We start from the raw sequence: 19,957 nt of genomic DNA on the forward strand, positions 1-19,957 counted from the left end.
ATAATAGTACACCATTCAACATGAACCACACTTTTGTTGTAAGAATTAGTTGTTAAAAAATGGCAAGTCATTTGGAAATTGTATATTCAAAGGACAAACAATCTACATGGAAATTCAGGTAAATGAAGTTTGCAAATTTCTTAACTTGCAACCAGTATACTCCACATCATAAATTTAAGGTATATTTCAGTTAAGACTTCAAGCATCTGAACTGACTTGCTCAATTTGAGTTCTATTTAATTTAGCAAGGGATGAGAGAAAGAAAATACCTCAACGAGATAAACAAAACCTCATTTCCTAATCTATGACTTTCAATTAAGTTCCTCAACTGAACCTTGTGACTTTAGGTGAGACCTCGCCCCCACCCCACCCCACCCCACTTATGATGTCATTCACTCATATCAAATGAATACATGAACGTATAAAAGACCCTGCACTTTGCTATTCATGACAAACAGTGCAGGGTCTTTTATACGTTCATGTATTCATTTGATATGAGTGAATGACATCATAAGTGGAGGGTTTATATTACTTCCTGATGAAGGGCTTATGCCTGAAACGTTGACTGACCTGTTCTTCAGATGCTGCCTGATCAGCTGTGCCTTTCCAGCTCCACACTCTTCGACTCCAGCATCTGCAGTCCTCACTTTCTCCCTGTTTATATTGTTTAATCACTTATATGGCCTGGCTGAACTTAGTGGATCTGGACATCTGAAAAGGATATTTCTTGGAATTTCAGTTTCATTGTACCCTACATCCTAAATTAGAAGACCAAGATCTGTGAGAATTATCAATATTATATCTATGAAAACTAATGGAAACAATGGATAATTTTATACAGCTGATAATGTGATGTCAAGCACCAATATTTTTGATGCATGGTGATGCATGATAACATGGCCTTCTGCTCTGAATGTGGGTCATTCAGAAACCAAAATCAGTGCAGCTGTCCATAATGAAAAGTTACTCTCAAGTTATACAATGGGATGGAGGAGGCTGGTACTATTGCAACATTTAAAAGGCATCTTGATGGGTACATGAATAGGAAGGGTTTAGAAGGATATGGACCAAGTGCTGGCAAATGGAACTAGATTAGATTAGGATATCTGGTCAGCATGGACGAGTTGGGCCGAAGGGTCGGTTTCCATGCTGTACAACTCTTTGAGTAACCACAGACGTCCCAGCTTTTAGAAATGAGCGGGTTTTCAGTCAAGTGTGCACGTTATGGATTTTTATCTTCAGTGTCTGTGCTTTGTTTATCTAGTAGATTTCTCACCCAGGATCCATAGTAATTGGTTCACTGTTGGCTGCTGCCCAAGAAAAGTTAAAGAACCTGTGGAGAGATGAGTGTAAATTCGGGAAATTCACAATTATTGAGATGGAAGGAAGTCACTAATGTTGTCATTGACTGGTATGGTAGGCAGGGAATGCGATAAGCTTAGCTTGATAAGGCAGCTGAAGGAAACACTTGCGCTCCTCTCACTCATTAACAGTACTGCAAAGACACATCTTTCCCACTTTGCAGACCTCAGTTCCCTTCAACTGCCACATTTCCTGAGGCCAGAGAAACTAAAGATGTTCTAGAGAAGCTGTAAAAAGCAGAATAAATTCCACTGCCACCACCAACCCACCTCCTCCCTCCCTCAGCTCAGGATGTCAGGTCTGTGACCTTTTGTCAAAACTGGAAACAGAGATTTGATAGGTGTTAATCAAGGAATCAGAGGGGTGAAGGAGGAAAGAACAAATAGAAGGTCTGTAATAAAATGGAAAGCAGTGATTAATACGATAGGAGCTGTTTGCGTGCCAGAAGTAGTAGTTTGGAGGAAGTTAAGTCATAAGAATGCTCTAAAGTATAACAAAAATTGTGGACAACCACATCTTTAAATTAGACACTTCACAGACTCTGGACTCCACAGTGAATTCAACAATTTCATCTTATAACACTACTCCCATTGTTCAGACATCAAGAGCTGGCAATTATCCTGCCTTTTATAGCTTTTCCGAGTGATCTTTTGTTTCTTTACAATTCACATTGCCATTTAATCCGGGTTTACTTATAGGATAGAACTGCTTTGAGCAAAATATTAGAAAACAAACATGTTTTCAAAATTAGTTGAAATGGTTAACAAACAAAACTGCATGATATTAGACAAAATCTAACCATCACTATGGAGATCCTATGCATGATGTATTTGAATATTTAAAATTATCTCTCCTTTTTGCAGCATCTTTTGACAGTACCTCATTGCCGGGAATAAATGAATTAGCCATAATGCAATTTGGTTTCGTATTAGGAATGTATTCTAATCACGTACCTTTGCAGTTGAATGACCCTGAGTAAACACTAAGGAAAACGTGTAGGAGACACTTAAATGAAAATGGTTGCATCACATGGCCAGGTGAATGGTGCCATTAAGTATTCTGACAATGATTGCTAAAAGGCTTCCCCTTTCAAAGAGTCACAAGGAATTAGATATAACCGGTCAGGCAAATGATTTATAATCAGCTCCACTGACCACGGAGTTCCAATTGCTCTCATTCACTGCAAATGAATATTTTGTATTTCAGCTCGCAATATTTATTTTTTCAGTTTGCATTTTGACACATTTAAACTATTCCTCAAAGTCAAGCTGGATTCACAGATAAAACAAGCAGGTGGGGACAATGAGATAAAGCACGGCGTGATGTTTCAAGGTCCATCATTGATGGGGAGATGCCGGTATTAGACTGGGGTGTACAAAGTTAAAAATCACACAACACCAGGTAATAGTCCAACAGGTTTATTTGGATACTCTAGCTTTCGGAGTGCTGCTCCTTCATCAGGTCATCATTGGGAAGATTTGCCGAATTCACCTGCAGTGGATTGGAAATGAGAGAACAGAGTTGAGACAAATGGCAGCAAGCTAATTGCAATAGGTTTAATTGTAATGAATACTCATTAAGTTTGTCTGTAATTATCATGGAATCTCCTGAAGTGTGGAAGCAGCCATTCAGCCCTTCAAGTCCACACAGATCCTCTGAAGAGCATCCCACCCAGATTCATGCCTTCCCCACAACCCTGCATTTCCCATGACTAATCCACCTAGCCTGCACACTCCTGGACAATTTAGCACAGCCAATTCACCCAACCTGGACACTATGGGAAATTCAGCACAGCCAATCCACCTAACCTGGAAACTATGGGAAATTTAGCACACCCAATCTACCTAACCTGCACTTTTTTGGACTGTTGAAGGAAGCCAGAGCACCCAGAAGAGCCCCCCTCAGTTACAGGGAAAATGTGCAAACTCCACACAGGCAGTCGCCTGAGGGTGGAACTGAACCTAGGTCCCTGGCACTGTGAAGCAGCAGTACTAACCACTGAGCTACCATGCCACCCAAAGATTGGGCATGCACCAAAATGCAGGTCCTCACTTTCACGAACAGTTAAGGTTGTCATTGAGGTGAATGCTGATCATGTAAGAGATGCCTGCTTTTACAATTTGAGTTTACTGGAAGGTGGAAAGAAGATAAGAAGCATCACAGGACAGACTGAGGGCCACTGAGGACATGGTTCAATAAAACCCGACTAAGTACTGTTTATCCACAGGCTCATGTATCGAGTTGGTGGCAGGTGACTACTGGGCAACACACCATTGCCTAATCTCTGCTCTCTGTTCAATTTCTAGCCAATACAATGAGTCTTGTGCACTTTCCTTGGTGGGGGCACAAGGGGAAAATGGTATTGGATTCTGTACAACAGCAGCCAGAAAGCCAACAAGGGGTAGCATCAAATGCTGAGGCAATTGAGGATGGAAGAAATTGAAGCAAGAAATGGTGGATCCTAGAATCTACTAAATGTACCTGAACTACCATAGGTGACTAAGAGGCAAGGCCAACAATGGCCATTCTGATGCCTTGGGAAGTAGTCACTGGACTGAGTCATCCACTGCAGGAGGCTTGCAGATCCCTTGAACTAGAAATGTCAGTGGCTTTAGAAATCACTAAAGCTAGTCCAACCAGTCCATGCCAAACACAATCCCAAACTAAACTAGTCCCACCTGCCTGTTCCTCACCCATATCCCTCCAAACCTTTCATCATCAGTGTGTAAAGTAGATCTGCCTGCATCTCCTATTTCGGGGATATAACTGCCTCTGAACTGGGGATTCATTTTAATCCCCTCTATCCCGCGCAGCAGCAGCAGCAACAGATAGGTAAGGAGGAAGTGGCTGCTGCTCCGATCAGCATTGCTCCTCTGTTCATGTGATTGCTGCTTCTCTCAAAGACCAAGGTTGCACTGCAGGAGCTACTGTCCCATGTGACTTTAAAGGCTGATGTTTGGTTCAAATTCCACTTTTCCAAATAGGCAAAGAAACACAGGAATCTGGGATTACTATTACACAGTTTATTATAAGTAACAAAGCAAGCTAATAAAGCCAATGAATTAAATAAACTAAGAAACTGATTCATATGTTCTTCATTGGCCCAAGGTGCACCACAATTTAAGGCTCCTATTTGCCTAGCAAGATGGATTCTGGGTGAAAGGTTCTCATCCCTCCAAACCCAACTGATACCACTAGTCATAAATCCTTGAACTCTAGTCAATGAACCCCATAGTTCCACAAGGACTACTCTAAGCAGACCACAGAATATTAAAAATATGGTTCTTCTGCCTGGACTATCCAAGTAGAACTCTTCAATATGAGACTCAGAGGTCTCGATATTAATCTTGTACAGCACAGCATAGAAGCTCTTGCTTCGACTCGCTCTTTGTTAAACAAGGCTCATGAGGAGGATGTATCAGAGAAGGAAGGCACGAATGTTGGGGTTTCACTATTAGATTTCAGGTCTGTAGAAAAATATATGAGAGAGGCCCTTTCAACAAGCTTCATGTGTCAATGATCCCTGAGTGTGTGCAGAACATTTTCATGCAGAGTGATAGAATGCAGGAGCCCACCAGTATCACCAGTATTTGTGGGCGGCACGGTGGCACCCGGGTTCAATTCCCGACTCAGGTGACTGTGTGGAGTTTGCACGTTCTCCCCGTGTCTGCGTGGGTTTCCTCCGGGTGCTCTGGTTTCCTCCCACAGTCCAAAGATGTGCGGGTCAGGTGAATTGGCCATGCTAAATTGCCCGTAGTGTAAGGTAAGGGGTAAATGTAGGGGTATGGGTGGGTTGCGCTTCGGCGGGTCGGTGTGGACTTGTTGGGCCGAAGGGCCTGTTTCCACACTGTAAGTAATCAAATCTAATCTAATCTAAAAAAAACAGATCCTCCAGGCCTTAGGCAGTCAGAGGAGGGTTGACAAAGACCTCTCAGGCTACCAACTTTCAGGTCCTAACACATGTGCTCAATGTTGCACCTCCTCAACAGTGCAGATGAGTTGGGTCAGTTGTGCTGCCACCACGCAGGGCAGCAGGATCTCATCTCAGTAAGACCCTGCCAACCTTCACTTTCACTTTCACTTCACATTATTTACATGATGGTGGTTTTGTTGAAAGGGTTCAGAAAGGATTTACAAGGATGTTGCCAGGATTGGCATGTTTGAGCTGTAGGGTAACGCTGAATAGACGAGGGCTATTTTCCCTGGAGCATTGGATGCTGAGGGGTGACCTTATAGGGGTTTATAAAATCGTGAGGGACATGGATAGGATAAATAGACATGGTCTTTTTCCCAGGGAGGGGGAGTCCAAAACTAGATGACATAGGTGTAAGATGAGAGAAAGATTTAAAAGCAACCTAAGTGGCAGTTTTCCCATGCAGAGGGTGGTGTGTGTGTGGAATGGGCTGCCAAAGGAAGTGGTGGAGGCTGGTACAATTACAACATTTAAATAGCATCTGGATGTGTATATGAACAGGAAGGTTTTAGAGGGATATGGGCCAAAATGCTGGCAAATGTGACTAGATATATTTCGGATATTTGGTCAGCATGGACAAGTTGAACCGAAGGGTCTGTTTCCATGCTGTATATCTCTGTGACTCTGTGAATTGGTTAGCAGAACAATCACCTGGGTGATATGGAAATCCAATATGGGTGAAAGGAAATATAACATCTCAACAAATGAGGTGTCAAGGATGAGGTGGTTTGTCTGTGTTCCTTGGTGATTGATGCTGAGTGGATATATAGAGGTCACATAGGGGTAAGGCCTTGAATAAATTTGTTTCAAAAGGTATCATACTTGCTGAAATGTGTTGGAAATTATGATTTTTCTAAATATTTAATATCGATAATACATCAAAAGCACCACAGATACAGTACACCCTTGGTGAAGGAAATAGATGTTTACGTGATTGAATAGGGTCCATTCAAATTATCTGTTTCACATTTGCTAGTGTTAAGCATCTTTGTCATTGGAGCTCGGCCCATCCAGGCAGGCAGAGAGTATTCCATCACACTCCTGACTTGTGCCTTTTAGATTATATAGAGGATTTTACAATCCCTACAAATACACACATTATTAAGGCCATTCTTTACTGAAAGTGGTTATTGTAGTCCATACAGAGAAAGTGAGACTCAGTGACAAGTGTGATATATTTATCTTGATTATTAATTATTACCTCACGATTCCTGAACAAAGAACTGCCTAATAGAAATGCATACAGGATTTTTCTAACATAATGTTTTCATGCAGAATGATGTTAATGCTTCTGTCTCTGACTCCAATTTCTATAGTATTCATGGATTCTGTGAGAAAAACATCGTGCGAAACCAATTTGTCTATTGTTGTTACAAAACAGATTTGTAAAACAGCATTAGATCACCCCATTGTTCTTATTCTTTAAGTAACCTTATACCTATATTTGGAACAGAAATGTAACTATGATTTATAAGATGTTAAAGAGCAGTAACTACTCACCATTGTAAGAACTATAAATTTAATTCAGTTAATTCATCCCCTTATGTAACTGCTGTGTTTGGGTGGTGAATGGAAAATTCACTTGGATTATTTCCTGTGGAACACAATTTAGCTGCACTGATAACTGCAGAGGTGACTGTTACACAAAGTTAGAGTTCATTGCCAGCTTTACCTTCAGTCTGGACCAGCAGAGAATATCTATCTGAAGCACAACTCAGGAGAAGAAAACTATTAGTACAATGACAGATTTATGTATTGAAAGGATAACGGTTTCGAACATGTTTCAGGGTTGCAATATATCTCAGGTTCGAAATGACAGTAATAAACTTTACTTGCTTGCTTACCTCTTATGGTTTACAGCATCTCACCCATTTGATGTGCTATTGCCTTCAAACATATTGCAATAGATTTCTGAGATAAATTACATTGTTTATCCTTGCAAGAATTTTCATCCAGGCCCCAAAAACACACCGTGATCTTTCTTCCTGCTTGGTGCATATAGGGCCACTGAATTTCTTGCCTCTCCAGATTTATGAGCAGTATCATCAGTGTTTGCTGAGGGCCTGATGGCTCACCTACCTAATGGAACTGATCCAATAAACTTGAATGGAATTTGGCATGGTGCAATGAGTAATATGTAAGTGCGATGTTGTTTAAGATGCATTCAATAACATTGACTATTTGTTTGAGGTTTTTTTGTGGTTCTGCAATCGGGGATGGCTGCTTGTACCAACCTTTGTAGCTGCCTGCTCTGGTTCCTTTCATTGGGAGGACAGTGGGATCCCTGTAGGTAAATGTCTTCCCTCTCTCCTCCTTTCGATGTCAAATTCCAACTCCTGCAGCATTGCATCAAAGTATTTGGGATCACATTCCCTGCTGATACTCTTCTTCCTTCATTGAATTCAATGCCACCAGATGTTTCAGTTTAACGCATATTCCTTTTAAGAAGTGCAGGGAGCTCTTGTGGTGTAATGGTAATGTCCATACTCTGGAAGAGGGGATCTGAATTCAAGTCCCGCTTGCTGAGATGGGTGCAATAACATTTCTGAACAGGTTGAATAGGAAAAAAAAATTGAAGTGCAGATCAGCTAACTGTACATAAACTTGGAGCCCCCATGCTGTGTATGCAGCCAGACAGTAGCAGGTCCACATGTCACCACAACAACAATCTCCACACCCAAAAAACAACATTATTCTAATCTTAATCTAAATTGCTTGATTTCCTGTACATTTTTTGATTTTTCATTCTGGCAAGTTTTTCTCGATGTTAATGTTTAAACTGTGAACGAACGGTGAAATGTTATAATCATCTTTTGCTTCAAACATGCAAACCCGTTATCAAATATAACCAAAAATATCCATCCATCTGGTAGCCCAGTAGGTATAACATTTCTCACTAGGGTCTAAAATCAAGTAATTGCATAAATAGAAGCAAACTGCATAAATATTTGATTTTCAGTTATGTGCACAAAATACCTAGATCTACACAGTGAATTGGTAATTTATATTTTCAGTTGTGTTGGCATACTGATTTTGGAGTTTGGACTGTTTCATCAATTCTATCAAATATCCAACCACTGGATATTCTTTTATTCCCTGTTTGCTTTACAAATTTTGAAAATCCTTTTGAAAATTCATTAATACATATAATTAGTGTTTCTATAATTAGCCCGAAAGAGGAAGTAACCACAGAAATTGAATTAAGCAGCCCCTCCCTTCCAAAATTTGCACTTTGTTTGAAGTTGTGCATTTTAAGCTAAAGTTAAATGCTTAGTATTTTCTCAAAGGACCAAGGAAATAAAATATGCATTTTGTGCAATATCTGAGAAACTCCCTGAAGCATAATCCATTTTATATAATAGCAGAAAACATTTCTTACTTTGGACTGCTATAGAGCTGTTTTCATTGTATACTAAAGTGATTCACTCTGCAATATAAATGTTAATAGACATGATTTTCAAAGGAGGGAGGATTTGTTCTACCTTAGAAATGTGATTGCAGATAGATGAGAATTGAAAATACATTAAATCCAAAGATTAATGTTGAATTGACCAAATATGTTTTGCAGTTTTGTTATGGGTCATTATCGAAGGAAAATTTGATTGCTCCCACTCAAACAGGGGAAATCACGATTCTCGATTAACCCACACAAATATCATGCTGCCACCTTAGTTGACTGAGAGTGATATGCAGCCTTGATGAACATGCTGCTGGTTGGCTGTACTTCTGCAAAAGCCTAAGCAGCATTTGTGACTAATATGCATTTCCATTAGTCTGTACACCTTAAAGGGAAACTGCATTCATTACTAAAAAGCTACTGCTGATTGGCGAAAAGATAGTTATAGGTGAGGCACATCAAACCAGTCGCTCAAACAGAGAAAAGTTTTCCAGGTTTGCGATCTACACTGGATGTATTAGGCCAGGAGCCAGAAAGGAGAAGAGAAGCAATATGTCTGCAATGGCAAGACATTCTCAAGATCAATCTTCACAAGGAGAATAGGAGTAAATAACCAGGGAGGTCAATTCCTTGAGGCCAGACTTAAGGCTGTTGTAGCAGGACCAAAAAAATGTTCAGTCTCATGTCGGTGATCAAAGTCAGTGAAAATATCTTCTTTCCAATTGCAGCATTGACTTTTTACTCAGTTCCATTTACCTCACTCCATTGCTCACCTATCAGTATCAGGATCCAAGTCTAAAATCAAAGACTCATGAACTGCCCCTGGTGAGTCAGCGGAGCTTTATGATGAATTGTGAGATAAAGAACACATCTCTGATGAAAGGGCACCATCACTTGATATGATGATTGCAACCAACTGAAGGCAAATGCATCCTAATACAAAACAGAAAGCAAGTTAGTACCAGGCTCATTTGAAAATATAATATAATTCTCTTCCTACTGTTGTATGGCAGTGAGATCATATCTTGAAACTGCTGTTATCATTGGATCTCATTGGCAAGAATTTAAAGGAATTCTGAGAAGTCAATCAATTATTGCCTGAAATTTCCCCTTGATGGACAGAAGTGTTGAATTCTTTTCTCTTTTGGCCAAACTTTTTCCCTCTTTATAATAGCTTTACAGAGCCATGTATATGTTTGACTTGTCTGAGTGAAACTGTGTGTGGTTCAATTCACATAGTAGCCCAATTGATAATCGGTCTGCCACTTGACTAGTGTTCTGAGGTCTCAGGATCTACCATAAGCTTCCTTATTTTTCTATTTTCAATCCCTATTCATTCCCTGATATCCAGGGATTCTCTGGAATTTTTGATCCCACTCTTCATCTTTGCAGGAACATGTTGGCCCTGCGAAAATAGAGTCTCAATATTTTTGTTTTGAAAGACTCAGATATAGTTTTCCTGTAAATAGCTTCTCTCAGTCCAGTTTGACCAGATCCTGTCTTATTATTACTAAGAATTAACCTTTCCATGATTCAAAACCTTTATTTCTGGTACGTGATCTTTGGATGACTACCTTAAATCTTACTGAATTACGGTCACTATGACCAAAATGCTCTCCCATTCTCACTTCTACCACTTCCCTAAAATTAGGTCCAGCATTATCCTTTCTCTTTTCGGATGCCTTACATATTAGCTTCAAAAAAGGTCTCCTGGATGAATTTTAAGAATTTGACCCCTTCTAAACCTAGACATTGAATCCCCCTACTATTGCACTATTAGTTTTGACATGTATATGATATTTTCCGACACATCTGCCCTCTAACTGTCTTTGACTGCTTGGTGGCCAATATTGTGATTGCCTCCTTTTTGTTAACAAATTCCACCTATGTGGCCTCAATTGCAGCAAATCTTTAAAGATACTATCTGCTTTATTATGGTAGCCGACACTTTAATGAATATTTTATCACCATCTTCTCTTTTACAACACCTCATCTCACCTCAAGATTCTTGAGTCAAGCATATTGAACTGCCAGTCTGGCCCTCCCTCAACCATGTCACCATGATTGTAGTGATATCATATCCCCATATATTAATCACCAATGTCAATTCATCTGACTTCCTAGTCAGGCTCCTTGCATTAATATCAAGCCAACAATGAGCTCCCTTGTCTCTTAACCTGAATACATACACTTTGCTGTTCAGACTGACTTTGGTTTTCTTCTACAATGACCACTTATAATGGTCACCTTCTATAACTTAAAAAAATTCTGTCAAGTCGATTAATGAGCAAAAAAAGCATTGTAATATTATTAGAGAAAGAGCTGAATGAAGTAGAACATGATTGCAACTATGAAATGATTAGTTCTAAATATAGAAAGTGTTCAGATTCACCCATGAGAATGAGTGCAGTTTTCTGGAAATCTATGCTGGACTCTTACTGTTCATTATTTTTCTTCATAATCCTGAGGACTATATGAATCATACAATTGTTAAATACAAGGTAATATAAAAATATTTGCGAATGTTTCAATAAGAATGAAGTAGGTAGATTTAAAACTGAATTATATACTAAGTGAATAAGATCAAACTGACAATGTTTCGTGTGAGGCAATACCCATGGGCACAAACAAGTCAAGACACATTTGATGTAAGAATGCTGATTAAAATTAAAAGGACAGAAACAGAAAAAGCAAAGAACTGTAGATACTGGAGATCAGAAATAAAAACAAAAATTGCTGGAATAACTCATCAAGTCTGGCAGCATCTGTGGAGAGAAAGCAGAGTTAATGTTTCGAGCCCAGTGACCATTCTTCAGAACTAATTGTAGCTGGGAAAAGGTTGATATATGCACTGAAGATGATATGGGGAGATAGGGAAGAGTAAACGAAAGGTGGAGATGGAGGCCAGAGAGAGAACAACAGTTGGACAGCCATAAGAATGGATTGAGGTCAACTTGAAAGAATCAATAGCTACTAATGGGGATCATTAGTAGCTGACAATGGGATGGTTATGGTAGTAGCCCACTCAAGACCTAGAGTGTAGGGGTGGAATAAGGTGTTTCAGGCTTTCAGTTTTTTGAGAACAGGAATAGAATTTGTGAAAATTAACAAAAAATTCACAAGAAATGCGGGGAGCTATACAAAAAGAAAGTAGGATTCTCAGGTGTATTGCTGAGGTCAATAACATATAAATAACTAAGAATGTTATATATGGATACACAAGGGAATACTGTGTCGATGTTTGAAGCATTGTATTAGGTTTTGCTATCCACATCTGCTAGTGGGTACTGAATTTTACATGAACTTAAGGTCTTAGTTTCAAAAACAGGCTTGAAGAATTGATTCACTTTGAAGAAATTTGGGGTAAGGATCCTTGGCCTGGATCTTTCAGACTCATATAAAAGCATATGTATATGTGCACGTAAGTCACTTTGAACAGATAAATAGTGCTTATTCAGTAGTCATTGATCCAACCTTTTCCCCGTATCTTTTCCAGATATTCAATTCCAGAGTAACATAATTTCTTTCTTAACTCTAATTTCTTACTTAGCTGACATTTCCCAATATTTCTTCTTGGACGGCTAAAACAATGTACGAAATTGCTTCCAGTTCTCCTTATATTACTGAAACAGTTTTTGGATTTCTTTTGAATTGTGATTGTTTTCAGTTCTGATGCTTTGAAAACTTTCATAGAGAGCTTCACAGCTTGAAGACTTCACAAACTTAAACTGCCCTGCAGCTAGGATTAAAACTGTTCTTCTGAATTACATTTTATTTTTCTGGTAGGATAAAACTAAAAACCAGTTTCATCTGAATAAGACCAAGCTAAAACTACCAGTGGTTGCTGATCATTTATTTATCTATCTTTCATAAACCAAGCAGCATAAGCACATCATCAATCTATATCGCAGATATTGGGATAACCATTTAGTAAGTCACCTAATTTCGTAGAAACTATTTAATTGGGTCAATTTTCCAAATTGCTTTCTGACTTCATTTTTTTTAAGACACCTCACAGAACTGAAACCAAAACCCACCTGCCTCTAATTTAAAATTCCAAAGTCCCAAATGATGACAAATTATATACATTTATAACAATCTGACCTCATTTTCTCAGGGACACAGCAGCATGGTTCCACATCAGTTCACACAGCTGGTACATCTGACCCATGTTTCCTCTAAGCTGCCCTGTTGTCCAGACACATCACAGTCAGGAGTGCACCACACAATACAATGCAGGCTGTCTACAACAAAGAAGGAAACATTGTAACTAAATCTGCTTTACGTGAAGTAATCCTAGTCATGGCCTTGCCTAAGCAAGAATTTCTACTACATGAGACAGTGATTAGAATCACTTACGTTCACAGCAGGATTTGAGTAGGAGAGGTGATGAAGAAAGAAAGTTAGTGTGTACTTCGGTTTGCATCCTCAGATCAAGTTTACATAACACTGATTGCATGCTGATTGTTGGCTTGTGAGATGTGGCTGATTAGATGTCTGAAAAGGATAGTGATCACAGGATCAAAGATTATAGCACAAAATTACATGGACAAAAAGTTTGTTTCAGAACATTTTGTGTTGATATGGTAAGTCTGAGAACACTTTTAATAAAGGTCTGTTCTTTCGGGAAGAGATGATTTGCCCTCTAGTGGAAGTATAGAGGCTAGCTATGTCTGCCTAGGAATATGCGAAGATTGGTCCCTGATGCCTGCTGAATCAACTTTTAAATATGAACCCAAATTTTGAAGTGTTATTCCTCAAGTAAGCTTCAGACATTTTTGTGGTTTCGTTCTCCCACTAAGGGGGCATTAATTTGTAGCCACTCATTTAGCATTTTGATTATTGAAGCAACTCAGCAAGTCAGGCAGCACCTGTGGAGAGAGAAACTAAATTAACATTTTAAGTACGATATGATATTTTCAGAACTTCTAAAGTTCTGTGTTCCAACACAGAATCATATTGGACTCGAAATGTTAAACCTTTTTCTTTCTCCATAGGTATTGCCAGATCTTCCGCATTTCTCCAACATTCTCAGTGTTAGTTTCAGATTTCCAAAATCCTCAGTAGCTTGCATTTATTATTCATTTTGATTATTGTTTATCTGATAATATTTCCCACTTGATGGGTCTTTTATTGTATTTGTATGTTTACTGGAAAACAATCGACAAATGGCAGGTTCATTAGTCCATGGCATATTTCTATTGTCATCCTTATTGATATTGGTTGCATTATATTTGCCCTGAAGCAACAATGTATGCAATTGGAGTATTGGAAGCAATGAAATTTCTGTCCATGAAAACTACAATTGGACTGAGTATACTTTTATCTTGAGACTTTTATGTTGAAATTAGAAATCAAAATAAAAGTTTGTTACTTTGAATTGCCCTTTTGCATTCCTTTTGTCATTTCTTTTCCTTTTAAAAATAACTTCAATATTGCTTATCCTTAATCTGTAAGTAATAATGCACCGGCTTGAAAATCAACTCATTTGAAATGAACAGACTGTTTATCAGAGAAAAACATACAACATGAAAAGCAATATAGGATTAAGAAAATATTAGTTTCACAAAGTAAAAAATGTATATTATTATTGATTCATTTATCCATCAGACTGAAAAAAATTGTTTAAATATTGCATTAGATTGCAATATATGCTGGGTGACTAAGTATCTCTGCTGTTATGAGATGAACAATGATTGTTTAGACACTCATGTCACTTTACACATCTGTTGATATTTCTTGCTAGTCAAAACAAATATATCTTCATGTGCTTCTGTGGGGAATTTGTTAACACATTCAGATTGACAAGCCCAAAAAAATTGAAAGGTCAATAGGGCCACAATTAATTAAGATCCAATCAAGCAAGGAAATAAACTGTAATTTTCAAAGTGATTAAGAATGCTACTTCACAACCTTCTACAATATCCATCACTCAACTATGCAGCAGAGACTCTCCAATTACTTAAGGATAGTGTTGATTGCTGATCTAATTTTACCAGAGAATAGTTTAATATGCAATAAAATCATCTGCTGAAAGAATAAATCAGTGTTTTCATTTGTCATTGATTATGATCATTGCAATTCTAGAAGCAGAAACCCACACACACAAAGCATTAAATCTGTGGCATTATTTGAGTGGCTTTGACATGGAGACCAACTAGAAATCACCATAGATCCAGCCATGAAGTTATGGACAAAGTTAATCAATTGGTAATGATCTCAGTCATGCTACAAATTTGCTATTAGTTACAGATTGATGTTTGACTACCTCATTTAAAACTTGCATTGATGCAGTATCTTTGTAGTAAAAAAATCTCAAATATTTAACAAAGTTTGAAAAATAAATGCGAAGCTGGGGAAGGAAAAGAAAGAGTGATTCCATCATCAGTCAAAAATGATCTCAAAAGAGGGTCTTCGAAAAGAAGGCAGAGGATAACTGAAAGGATTTAGAAACATATTTTTTGAATATGTGGGTTAGCTGGCTAAAGACACCCCAAATGTAAAGGGAAGAGGACTGTCCTCACCAGCACCTGCCCATGCCCCAAACATCCAGCAATCACCAATTTTGTGCATGAACTGCCAAGTCATATTTAGTATTGATATTGTACATAATCTGTTAATGCTGCTGTATTGCCTTTGCAAATGTTAAAATATTTTGATCTAGCAGTTGTTGTCCATTATGGTAGATTTATTCAGTGTCCATTGTTGCACAGGGCCTTAGCCTACTTGGAACTGGAAAGAGAGAGTGTGTCTGTATCTGTTTGTTGCGTGAAGTGTGTGTGTGTGTGTGTTGCTTGCTGTGTATAATGACATTTGAAATTACTCTCCTACATTTTAACTGGATCCTATGGGTTTATGTAGATTGACCATCATATCTCAACTTGACTTACTAATATGTAGGTCGTGGATTTCTCAGCAGCAATTTTGCAGGCAATTTTCATATAAATTGGTATTTTGTGTGTAAGCATGTATGGTTGTGACAAAGTGTTTTGTAAACAGGTTTAAAATAGTTGTTTTCCTGTTTTAGATATCTCTACGTTGTTTGTTACAGTTTAGATTTATAATACTGCCTCACTCACTGAAGCAATATTTATGTGGTTTTTAAATTATGCATTATGAGTTGCATAAGTATAGATGCAAGTCCTAGGATATGGAACCTTGTTGAAATTCAATTCATGTCAAGTCTTCATAGCAGACCAATCTCCAAGTTTGAATACACAGTTTTATTTTCTCTATTTTTGTTGCATTCAGAACCAAGATGTGTGCACTTCCCCCTGCTGAGTGCCTGTGCATTTCATTTCAGTTTGCAGTTTACATGATGTACTTCTGAATTTATCAGCACATTCTATGCTCAGTTTAGTTGGATTTTCAGCTATTATTGAACCCTACAAGCACAGTGGAGAATTTACCCAAACAGATAAATAGCTGCCTCCTGATTTTATGTTTTGTAAACAATGTTATGGGTGAACATCATGGTAGATGGGTGAGCAGGTTATTGGTGTAATCTAGAAAAGAATCAACAGTACGATGAAATTTATTTCATCTTTCTTTTGCATGCTGTACTGCAGCATTTTTACATAACCAAGCACGTTGCCAGGCTAAAAATGGAACTGATTGTATTGACTCATTATTGGTTCTTTAAAAAGGGTAAAATTGGACTGGTCAAGTGCAACATCTTTCCTTGAACTTGATGGAGAAGATGGTATTCAACATCACTGTGCTGGCTGCAACAAAGCCCATAGCAATCTGGTATCACAGAATTCATTTATAGTATTGACATGTTAGGACCTTATGTCTTTTCTCATCTCCCTCCTCATCCAGATCCTGTTAGCTGTCATGGTAAGCTGCAATCCACCCCAACTAATCTCCTATAAGGAAGGAAATCTGCTTTCCGTATCTGGTCCGGCCTAGAAGTGACTCTGGAATGACGGTAATGTGGTTGACTCTTATCTTCCCTCTAAAATGATGAGGGGCAATTCTTGATGAAGGGCTCCGGCCTGAAACATTGATTCTCCTGCTCCTCGGATGCTGCCTGACCTGTTGTGCTTTTCCAGCAACACACTCTCAACACTTCCCTCTGAAATGACCTAGTGAGTGACTTCTATGTGTCACAAATAGTTGCAGAATAGTTGAAAATGATTAAAGCCATGACTGGCTGCTTGGCATTGATGTAGGCCTCAGTCAACCCTACAAAACCCGATGTTGGGCAAGCTGTACCACAGATTAGTCAACACTGACACAATTAGTCAACACTGACATAGTCATGTTCACAGAATTATGCCTTTCACAGAATTATAACTCTTCCATAATCCACCCTAGATCATATCCTGTTCCATTGGCAAGATGTATTTAGCAGAGCTTCTAGCACTGTGGTGTACAGTTGGAAAAAGAGGTCCTATGAACTCCATGAAAACTTCAAGCCATCAGGTTAAACAGGAACAAGGGGACACTCTGTGATTATAAACTATTACCCTCCTCCAATAGTGCGTGAAAGCACCATTAATGACTGGACTGGACTGGCCAAACCTGGAAGCACATATCTGACAGTCTGAACCTTCAGTAGATAGTAGGAGAGTTAATATGAGGGAAATTCCGACTTGAACTCATCCTCACCTGCACTACTCTAGCTACTGCAACCACTTCTGTCCATTGCAGGAGTGATAGAAATGAAGTGCTGTACAGTGTTTGTGAAGATGAAGTCCCATCTTCACTCTGATTATACCATCAATCGTGTTACATAGCAATTACACTGTACTAAATGAGATGGATTCAGGGCTGATCTAGCATAGCAAAGCTGGGCATTCATGAAGCGCTTGGGCCATCAATAGCAACAGAATTATGTTAAATCGCAATCTGTAGACCCATTGTTTGTCATAGCCCCACTCTACCATTTCTATCAATCAGTGGGAGCGGGGTGTGGGAGAGGAGATTAGCTGGGGGTGGGGGGGAAATCATTTTGGGAATGGACTCCAGTTCCATTCGATTGTAGAACAACATGCCAAGGGCAGAAACAGGCATGACTAAAAACAAGGTGCCAAGCTGGTGAATACAGAACTACATACATTGCGAAACAGCAGAAACTGTACAACAAACAAAACGAAGTGATTCCACACCAACAGATCATATCAAAGATCAGTAGTTCTATCGCATCCAGTCATAGAAACATTGAAAATACTCAGATAAAGAACAATAAAGAATATTCTATTCTATCTTATTCTATTCTAAACCGTATTCATTTCAGCCACTGAAGGAGGAAATCAGTTTAGTCTTTCAGAGAAACATGGAAAAAAGGAACAGAATAGGCCATTTGTCCCTTCAAGCCTGCCCTACTATTCATTATGATCATGGCTGATCATCCAACTCCTGTTCCTGATTTTCGCCAATAGCTTTTGATCCCTTTAGCCCAAAATGGCATATTCAACACTTTCTTGCAATGATTCAATACTTGACTTCAATTGCTTTCTGTGGTAGTGAATTCCATTCTCTGGGCAAAGAAATTTCTCCTCATGTAAGTTCTAAATTGTTAATCAGTTTGCTTAGATTATGACCCCTGGTTCTAGACTCAAACTATCTGCATCTACCTTGTCGAGTCCAATTAGAAATATAATCCCGACCATTCAATGTCTCTTCATATGTCAGTCTGGATATCCCAGGAATCAGTCTGCTAAACCTTTGCTACACTCCCTTTGTAGCAAAAACATCCTTCCAAGGATAAGGAAATCAAAGCTGCACGCAATGTTATAAGTGTGGTCTAACTAAGGCCATGTTAATTGCAGAAAGACATTCCTGCTCCTGTACTTGAATCCTCTCACTATGAAAGCTAGCATACTGATTGCCTTCTTCACCTCCTGCTGTAAACTGCATGCTTACTTTCAGCGACTGGTGTTTGAGGACACCTAGGAATCATTGCACATTCTCCCCTCTCAATTTACAGCCATTCAGATAATGATCTGTCTTCCTGTTTTTGCCACCAAAATAAATAACCTCACATTTATCCACATTGCACTGCACCTTCCATGCATTTGACCACTCCCTCAGCTTGTCCAAATCATACTAAAGCATCTCAGCATTCTCCTCATAGTTGTCTTGTAAGCCATGGTTTGACCACTTTTCCCAGTTATTTTTGCTCTAGTAAATTGTTTTGTATGAATAATAGTTGCAGATCACTCATGTACACTTTGAATGTTTGCCATTGCCTTTCCACCATCATCCTTTTAATTAACATCTCTCAAGTCAACTTGTGCCTCTACAAGTTAGATTCAGGACCCTAGTCACACAATCAACTACATCACTCACCAACTTGATGAAGTATTCCATCTTATCATTCCCAAGACAACTTGCACAACTGGATTGCCAATTATTCCTTTCTCATTTCACAATACCTAGTCTAGAATGACCTGTTCTGTAGTTGGTTCCTCAATATATTGTTGCAGAAACGCATCACATATATATTCCAGGACTTTCTCCTCTACAGTATTATTATCAATTTTACTTTCCCAATCTATTTGGAGATTAAAATCAACAATAATTACAGATACCATAATTACAGATATTTCCTTTGTTGATTGCATCCCTAACTTCATATTTAATACCATTTCCAAAATCCCTCCTATAGTTTGGAGGTGTTTTTTTTTAAATCCCTTGATGTTACTCAATTCTACCTATACAGCTTCCACATCATCAGAGCTAATAACCTTCCTTACTACTGTGCAATTTCCTCCTTAATGAGTAATGCTAATCCACCACCATTTCCATTTTGTATGCCCTTCCTCAGTACTGAATACTCCCTGGATGTTCAGCTCCTATTCAGTGGTCACCTTGCAGCTAAGTCTCCATAATCCTGACTATAATCATACCTGCTTACATTTGTTTGCACAGTTGATTCATCCACTTTATGCTCTACTTATTTATGCAGAAACCTTATGGTTTATTGTCTTTTCAACATTACTTGTCCCAATTCCATTATGTTTGGTTGGAGTATAAAAGGAAGGAAGTCTAAATGCAACTGTACAAGGTACTGGAGTTCTGTGAGCAGTTTCGGTCTGTTTATTTAAGGAAACATTTCATTGGAGGCAGTTCTGAGAAGAGTCACAAGGATGATCCCCAGTCTTATGAGCAAAGATTAAACAAGTTGGCACTGTACTCATTGAAGTTGAGAAGAATGACAGGTGATCTCATTGAAACATACGGGACACATAAAGGGCTTGACAGGGTAAATGCTGAGG

Source organism: Hemiscyllium ocellatum, chromosome 16 (assembly GCF_020745735.1).
Source record: "Hemiscyllium ocellatum isolate sHemOce1 chromosome 16, sHemOce1.pat.X.cur, whole genome shotgun sequence".
Taxonomy (NCBI): Eukaryota; Metazoa; Chordata; class Chondrichthyes; order Orectolobiformes; family Hemiscylliidae; genus Hemiscyllium; species Hemiscyllium ocellatum.